The 8,489-nt window shown below is 35.1% G+C and overlaps 1 pseudogene; it reads left to right on the top strand.

Annotated features, from left to right (window-relative positions):
- The first annotated feature begins 355 nt into the window (after positions 1-355).
- LOC141559969 (olfactory receptor 2A12-like) lies at positions 356-1,296 on the top strand (annotated as a pseudogene).
- The last annotated feature ends 7,193 nt before the right edge of the window (positions 1,297-8,489 follow it).

Below are 8,489 nucleotides of genomic sequence, written 5' to 3'. Positions count from 1 at the left end.
ATCAAGGGATGCCTAAAGTGGAAGTAGTGGGACACATGGAGTGAGTAAACAAGCAACCTCAACCCTTTTCCTAACTCTTCTCCTGAATAGATGTGTGATCTAAGGGGAAGTTGTCTTCCTTCTTTGGCCCTTGATGGCCTTATGTATAAAAGGAGGGTTTGGGCCAGATCCCCAAAGTTCTAAAATTCCATAATACCAAAATATCAACAAACCTCCCAGTGAAGGACTTTGTAACATGGGTTCTTCAATTGAAAAACTCATAGGGCCTTCGGTTATATTTGTCCCTATTCAATGCTGAGGTTTCTAGATGCCATTATCTTCTCTTTTTTCTTTTCCCCAGGATCCTACTGTCTCAATGTACCCAGCTTCAAATCATAGTTCTGTTACTGAATTTATCCTGCTTGGCTTCTCCAGTGACCCTACCTCAAATAGGATCCTTTTCATCATTTTCCTCCTTCTCTACCTCTGCTCAGTCCTTAGCAATGGACTCATCACCATTCTGATCTGCCTGGATTCTCATCTCCACACACCTATGTACTTTTTCCTCATCATCCTCTCCATACTGGACATGGACTATGTGATTACCACAATGCCTCAGATGTTAGTACACCTGCTTTCCAATTCTAAGCTCATCTCCTTTGCAGGTTGCTGGTTACAAATGTAGGTATTCAGTGCTTTTAGTCTCAGTGAGTGTATCTTATTTGTGGTGATGGCCTATGACCGTTATGTAGCTATCTGCTTTCCCCTGCGTTACATGCTCATTCTTAACTGGGACCTGTGTGTGCGGTTGGTGGTAGGGACCTGGGCTTCTGGCTTTTCTTTTCCCTAGTTCACACCATTTTTACCATGAACCTTCCCTTCTGTGGTCCTAATATGGTCAACCACTACTTCTGTGAGGGTCCCTCAGTTTGGAGCCTGTCCTGCATGGACACACATTTCACTGAGATTGTAGACTTTGTCCTGAGCATTTTCATGGCATTAGGCCCTCTGTCCCTCATCCTGGCCTTCTATGTCCGCATCACCATGGCCATCCTCAAGATCAAATCCACCCAAGGAATATATAAAGCTTTTTCCACTTGTGCTTCACATCTAATTGTGGTCACTCTGTTTTATGCACCTGCCTTATATATCTATATGAGGCCCAACTCCAACTACTCCCCAGAAAAAGACAAACAGATCTCACTTTTCTATAATATGTTCACTGCCCTGCTCAATCCTGTGGTCTACATCCTTAGGAATAAGGACATAAAGGCAGCATTCATAAAGGTAGTAGTGTGGGACAGAGTAGTCTGGTGAGTAGACTATCTTGGAATAGAGTATTTTTTTCTTTTATTATTTTTTGTTAAGATTGAATTTCCATATCTCACCTAAGCTAGAAATATAGCCACCATTTATAGTACCAACCCTACCACTAATCAGGACTCTTTGACCCACTCCCTTTTTCATCTGGGTCAGTTTGCCCATCCTTCAGCTATCTGTTTCTCCATCCACTTGCCCACTGAGCCCTTGTTCCTGAAGGGCTCACTCTATTGTTGCTACACCTTATATAACCACTCAATTGGTTTTAACTTATTTATACCTTAGAACTCTGGAAGTTATTTGATTCACCAGCCTTAGCCTCTCTCATAGCAAAAACTATGGGCAAACTGGATTTATCCATTCTGTTGGGTTTGTGATCTATCACCTACCTTCAAGAGTTAAGTTGAACAAATCTGACTTCAGCTTAATCCTCATCTTCCTCCTTATATCAATGGTGTAGGTCTAGGCTCTTCTCACGCCCATAGCTTAACCTTACAGAAGTCCTCTTCATCTATAAATTGGGGAGAATAACATTTGCTAATAGCTCACTTACAGGGTTATTGTAAGGAAAGTTATTTTATTTTCTTATAGTTCCACATAGGACTTAGTATAATCACCCAGTAGTGATAACACACAGTAACATGGAAGTACTTCTTGTTCTTACTACACGCCTTCTCTTTATTGGAGCTTATTGGATACACTAACTAGTGGGGGCCATGAAATAATCCTTGCCCACAGCAGAAGGGGAAAGCAAATGTACCTGCGGAAACAACTAGAAAACCTTACAAATGTAGCCCCCTATCAGGGGCTGATCAGAAATTCTATTTTTCCTACCTGGAGAGAGTGACTGGAATACAATACATAGAAGCCTGGGACATTGGAACCTCTTGGCAGGATCTTCACAGGAAGGCAAGAGAAGGATTATATTCTGAAGTGAATATAATCATGAACAATTACACCCTTGCCTACCTCATCTAAGGACTTACCTGCCTGGAGAGAATTGACTGTCTCTATACTTTAGTTAATCCCTCTATACTTCTTCTTTCAGTGCTTTATGGCATCATGAAAAAATGGGATGTAGTACCCTTACATTTAGTTATTTGATCTATGTAATTTTATAATGTCTTCCATCTCTACATAAAAACTAGCTAATTTTCATTTCACTTTAGGTGAATGTTTACTCTAAATGAGTATATAAGTTTGAGCTTTGTGATGGGGAGAAAGAAACAAACCTTTGGACAATGGTCTTAACCTTAACCATGAACTTATCTACATGTATCTGTCTCTATCTTTCAATTTCTCTCTTTTCAATAACACTTTTTGACTTCTCTTTCTCTCCCTTTTCTTTTTCTTCTCACTCCTCCACCAACCATTTTATCTCTGTCTCATATCTATCTCTGGAAATCTCTCACCCTTTTCTGTTTCATTCTTAATCTCTTTCTTTCCCACCTTTTTTCTCGTTTCTTTTTCTCTCAGTCTCTATGTCTCTCTTGCTTTCTATCTCCATCCTACTCTTACTCGTCTCTCTCTCTCTCTCTCTCTCTCTCTCTCTCTCTCTCTCTCTGTGTGTGTGTGTGTGTGTGTTTCTGTCTCAATCTCTGTCTCCCTCTTTGTTTCTCTATCTCTCTGTTTCAGACACCTCCCCACACTCCTCCAGACACACACCCCAGACACACCTAGACACAGACACACACACACACACACACACACACAACACACAGCACACACACACACAACAGACACTAAAAGAGAACCAAGGGCTTTTTTTTCTTTCCCACTCATAGCCTATGACCATTATAGAAGGTGAAAAAAGATCCAAATTCCATTGACCTAGAACACTTGGCCATTTCTTTATGATGATACTGGGATTTTAGCTAATCTTTATCTCAAATCAAGCAAAAGCAAAAATTTATCTAATTAAAAGATAAGGAAGGAAACTATATCTTGCTAAAGAGTAGCATAGACAACGAAGCAATATCAATACAACATATTTGCCCCAACTGGTATAGCATCTAACTTCCTAAAGGAGAAGTTAAAGAGAGTTGCAAGAAGAAATAGACAGCAAAATTATAATAGTAGGAGATCTCAACCTTGCATTCTCAGAATTAGATAAATCAAACCACAAAACAAAAAAGAAAGAAATTAAGGAGGTAAATAGAATATTAGAAAATTAGGTATGATAGATCTTTGGAGAAAACTGAATGGTGACAGAAAGGAGTATACTTTCTTCTCAGTAGTTCATGGAACCTATACAAAAATTGACCATATATTAGGACATAAAGATCTCAAAATTAAATGCAGAAAGGCAGAAATAGTAAATGATTTCTTTTCAGATCACGATAAAAGTTCAACAAAAAGTTAGGGGTAAATAAACCAAAAAGTAATTGGAAACTAAATAATCTCATCTTAAAGAATGATTGGGTGAAACAGAAAATTACAGACACAATAATTTCACTCAAGATAATGACAACGATCATACCAAAATTTATGGTATGCAGCCAAAGCGGTAATAAGGAGAAATTTTATATCTTTAGAGGCTTACTTGAATAAAATAGAGAAAGAGAAGATCAATGAATTGGGCTTGCAACTTAAAGAGCTAGTAAAAGACCAAATTAAAAACACCCAATCAAATACTAAACTTGAAATCCTAAAATTAAAAGGAAAAATTAATAATATTGAAAGTAAAAAAAAAAACAACACTATTGAACTAATAAATAAAACTAAGAGTTGGTTTTATGAAAAAACCAACAAAATAGATTTTGGTAAATCCGATTAGAAAAAGGAGAGAGGAAAATCAAATTATTAGTCTTAAAAATGAAAAGGGAGAACTTTGCACTAATGAAGAGGAAATTAGAGAAATAATGAGTTACTTTGCCCAACTTTATGCCAATAAATTTGATAACCTAAGTGAAATGGATGACTACCTCCAAAAATATAAGCTTCCCAGATTAAGAGAGGAGGAAGTAAATTGCTTAAATAGTCCCATTTCAGAAAAAGAAATAGAATAAGCTATTAACTCCCTAAGAAAAAATCCCCAGGACCAGATGGATTTACATGTGAATTCTACCAAACATTTAAAGAATAATTAGCCCCAATGTTATATAAACTATTTGAAAAAATAGGGAATGAAGGAGTCCTACCAAATTCCTTTTATGACACAGACATGGTACTGATACCTAAACCAGGTAGGTTGAAAACAGAGAAATAAAATTATAGACCAATTTCCTTAATGAATATTGATGCTAAAATCTTAAATAAGATATTAGCAAAAAGACTTCAGAAAATCATTCCCAGGATAATACACTATGATCAAGTAGGACTTAAACCAGGAATGCAAGGCTGGTTCAATATTAGGAAAACTATTAGCATAATCGACTATGTCAATAACCAAATTAACAAAAACCATATGATCATCTCAATAGATGCAGAAAAAGCATTTGACAAAATCCAACATCCATTCCTACTAAAAACACTTGAGAGTATAGGAATAAATGGACTATTCCTTAAAATAGTCAGGAGCATATATTTAAAACTGTCAGCAAGCATCATATGTAATGGGGAGAAACTGGAACCTTTCCCAGTAAGATCAGGAGTGAAACAAGGTTGCCCACTATCATCATTACTATTGAATATTGTATTAAAAACACTAGCCTCGGCAATAAGAGTTGAGAAAGAGATTTAAGGAATTAGAGTAGGTAATGAGGAAACCAAACTATCACTCTTTGCAGATGATATGATGGTATACTTAGAGAACCCCAGAGATTCTACTAAAAAGCTATTAGAAATAATTCACAACTTTAGCAAAGTTGCAGGATATTAAATAAACGCATATAAGTAATCAGCATTCTTATATATCACTTACAAAATCCCAGTTAGTGTCACAAAGAGAAATTCCTTTTAAAGTAACTACTGATAGTATAAAACATTTAGGAATCTATCTGTCGAGGGAAAATCAGAAACTATATGAGCAAACCTACAAAACACTTTCCACACAAATTAAGTATGATCTCACCAATTGGAAATATATTAAATGCTCTTGGATAGGGTGTGCAAATATAATAAAGATGGCAATACTACCTAAACTAATCTATTTATTTAATGCTATACCAGACTTCCAAAAAACTATTTTAATAACCTAGAAAAAATAACAACAAAGTTCATATGGAAAAGCAAAAGGTCCAGAATCTCATGGGAATTAATGAAAAAAAATCAAATGAAGGTGGCCTAGCTGTACCAGATCTAAAATTATATTATAAAGCAGCAGTTGCCAAAACCATTTGGTATTGGCTAAGAAATAGACTAGTTGATCAGTGGAATAGATTAGGTTCAAAGAACAAAACAATCAATAACTTTAGTAATTTAGTGTTTGACAAGTCCAAAGACCCCAGCTTTTGGGATAAGAACTCAGTGTTTGACAAAAATTGCTGGGAAAATTGGAAATTAGTATGGCAAAAACTAGGCATTGATCCACACTTAACACCATACACCAAGATAAGGTCAAAAAGGGTTCATGACCTAGGCATAAAAAATGTGATTACAAATAAATTAGAGGAACATAGGATAGTTTACCTCTCAGACCTGTGGAAGAGGAATGAATTTATGACCAAAGAAGAACTAGAGATCATTATTGATCACAAAGTAGAAAATTTTGATTACATCAAATTGAAAAGTTTTGTACAAACAAAACTAATGCAGACAAGAATAGAAGGGAAACTGGGAAATTTTACAGTCAAAGGTTCTGATAAAGGCCTCATTTCCAAAATATATAGAGAATTGACTCTAATTTATAAGAAATCAAGCCATTCTCCAATTGATAAATGGTCAAAGGATATGAACAGACAATTCTCAGATGAAGAAATTGAAACTATTTTTAGCCATATTAAAAGATGCTCCAAGTCATCATTATTCAGAGAAATGCAAATTAAGACAACTCTGAGTTACTACTACACACCTGTCAGATTGGCTAGAATGACAGGGAAAGATAATGTGCAATGTTGGAGGGGATGTGGGAAAACAGGGACATTGATACATTGTTGATGAAATTGTGAATACATCCAGTCATTCTGGAGAATGATTTGGAACTATGCTCCAAAAGTTACCAAAATGTGCATATCCTTTGATCCAGAAGTGTTACTGCTGGGCTTATATCCCAAAGAGATTTTAAAGAAGGGAAATGGACCTGTACGTGCAAGAATGTTTGTGGTAGCTCTCTTTGTAGTGGATAGAAACTGGAAACTGAGTGGATGCCCATCAATTGGAGAATGGCTGATTTATTAATTGTGGTATATGAATATTATGGAATATTATTGTTCTGTAAGAAATGACCAGCAGGATGATTTCAGAAAGGCCTGGAGAGATTTACATGAACTGATGCTGAGTCAAATGACCAGGAGATCATTATATACTTCAACAACAATACTATATGATGATCAATTCTGATGGATGTGGCTCTCTTCAACAATGGGATGAACCAAATCAGTTCCAATAGCGCAGTAATGAACTGAACCAGCTACACCCAGCAAAAGAGACAACTATGAGCCACTACATAGAATTTCCAATCCCTCTATTTTTGTCCGCCTGCATTTTTGATTTCTTTCACAGGCTATTTAAATCTATCAGCAGAATGATTTCAGAAAGACTTGGAAAGATTTACATGAACTGATGGTAAATGAAGTGAATAGAGTAAAGAGAACATTGTACACAGAAACAATAAGATTATGTGATAGTCTTGACTCTTTTCAAAAATGAGATGATTCATCCTAATTCCAAAAGACTTGTGATGGGAGAAAGTCACCTGCATCCAGATAAAAGACTAAAGAAACTGAATATGGGTCACAACATAGTATTTCCATCTTTATTGTTGCTGTTGTTGCTGTTGTTGTTTTGTTTGCTTGCTTTGGTTTTTCTCTCTCTTTTTTTTCCTTTTTGATCTGATTTTTCTTGTGCAACATCATAAACGTGGAAATATATTTTGAGGTATTGCACATGTTTAAGATACGTTGTATTACTTGATGTGTAGGGAAATGGGGACATAGGGAAGATAGGAGAAAAATGTGGAACATAAGGTTTTGCAAAGATAAATGTTGAAGACTATCTTTGCATGTATTTTCAAAAAATAAAAAAAAAACCCTTATAAAACAAATTAGAATTGGACAAGGGGAAGTCAGTTAAGCTAAAAGAGACCAAGTAACTACAAAACAGAACTTAAGGAATGAAAAAAAATAGAACAGAATGTTAAACATAACAAAAATAACAGATCTGAAGAATAAATAAAGAATAGAAAATATAAGAATTATCAGAATACTGGAAAGCTGTGAACAAAAAATTTTAGAAAATAATCCAAAAATATTGTCCTGCAGAGATAGAATATGTGGAGAAAATAGAAATAGAAAAAAAATCCACTGATTATTATCTTAAAGAGATCCTTTGTGGAACACATGGGAATATAATTTCCAAATAATGAAATTTCCAGAGAAAGAGAATCTTTCTTGCAAGATTCTTGGAATCAAGAATCAAGATAAAAAAAATCAAATATTCTGGAGCTACAATTAGAATTGTACAGGACTTAGCAGCAGCCACAAAAAAAAGACTGCAGATTTGGAATCATATATTCTGACAATCAAAATAAGTAGGCCTGCAGCCAAAAATATCATATCTAGCAAAATTGTCTTATAATATTGAATGAGGAAAAATGAACATTTAATTAAGTTGCAGATTTTCAGGACTTTCTTTCAACCAAACCTGAACTCAATAAAAGATTTAACATATAAGGGCCAGTAGCAAAGATTAATTTCATGGAACTTAACATAGGCAAATTTTGTTTTTTATATGGCAGTGTATATCATATATTTAAGACTAACGTGAGTAGTTGGGTAGATCAAAAGAAAGAGTGGGGCAAAGAAAGTTAAGGTAAAAATAGCATATATGTTATTCAAATGAGATGCAAAGGAGAATAGACAAAGAGACATTTAAGTGGGGAAGAGGGGTCATCATTCTAAAAAAAAATCTGCTCACAATGGGAATAGGTTTAATAGGCACCACTACAGAAATACTATAAAAGTCATGCCCTTTCCAAAATCTATAAAGGAACAAGGGGGCCCCCAACCAAAAATTAAACTTGAAATACAAAAATTAAAAGGAGAAATCAATAATATTGAAAGTAAAAAAAAAAAAAAAACCTATTGAATTAA

The sequence above is a fragment of the Sminthopsis crassicaudata genome, chromosome 3 (genome assembly GCF_048593235.1).
Source record: "Sminthopsis crassicaudata isolate SCR6 chromosome 3, ASM4859323v1, whole genome shotgun sequence".
In the NCBI taxonomy this organism is placed as follows: domain Eukaryota; kingdom Metazoa; phylum Chordata; class Mammalia; order Dasyuromorphia; family Dasyuridae; genus Sminthopsis; species Sminthopsis crassicaudata.
The sequence above is the reverse complement of the archived record's forward strand: the minus strand, read 5'-3'. Positions and strand labels throughout refer to the sequence as shown.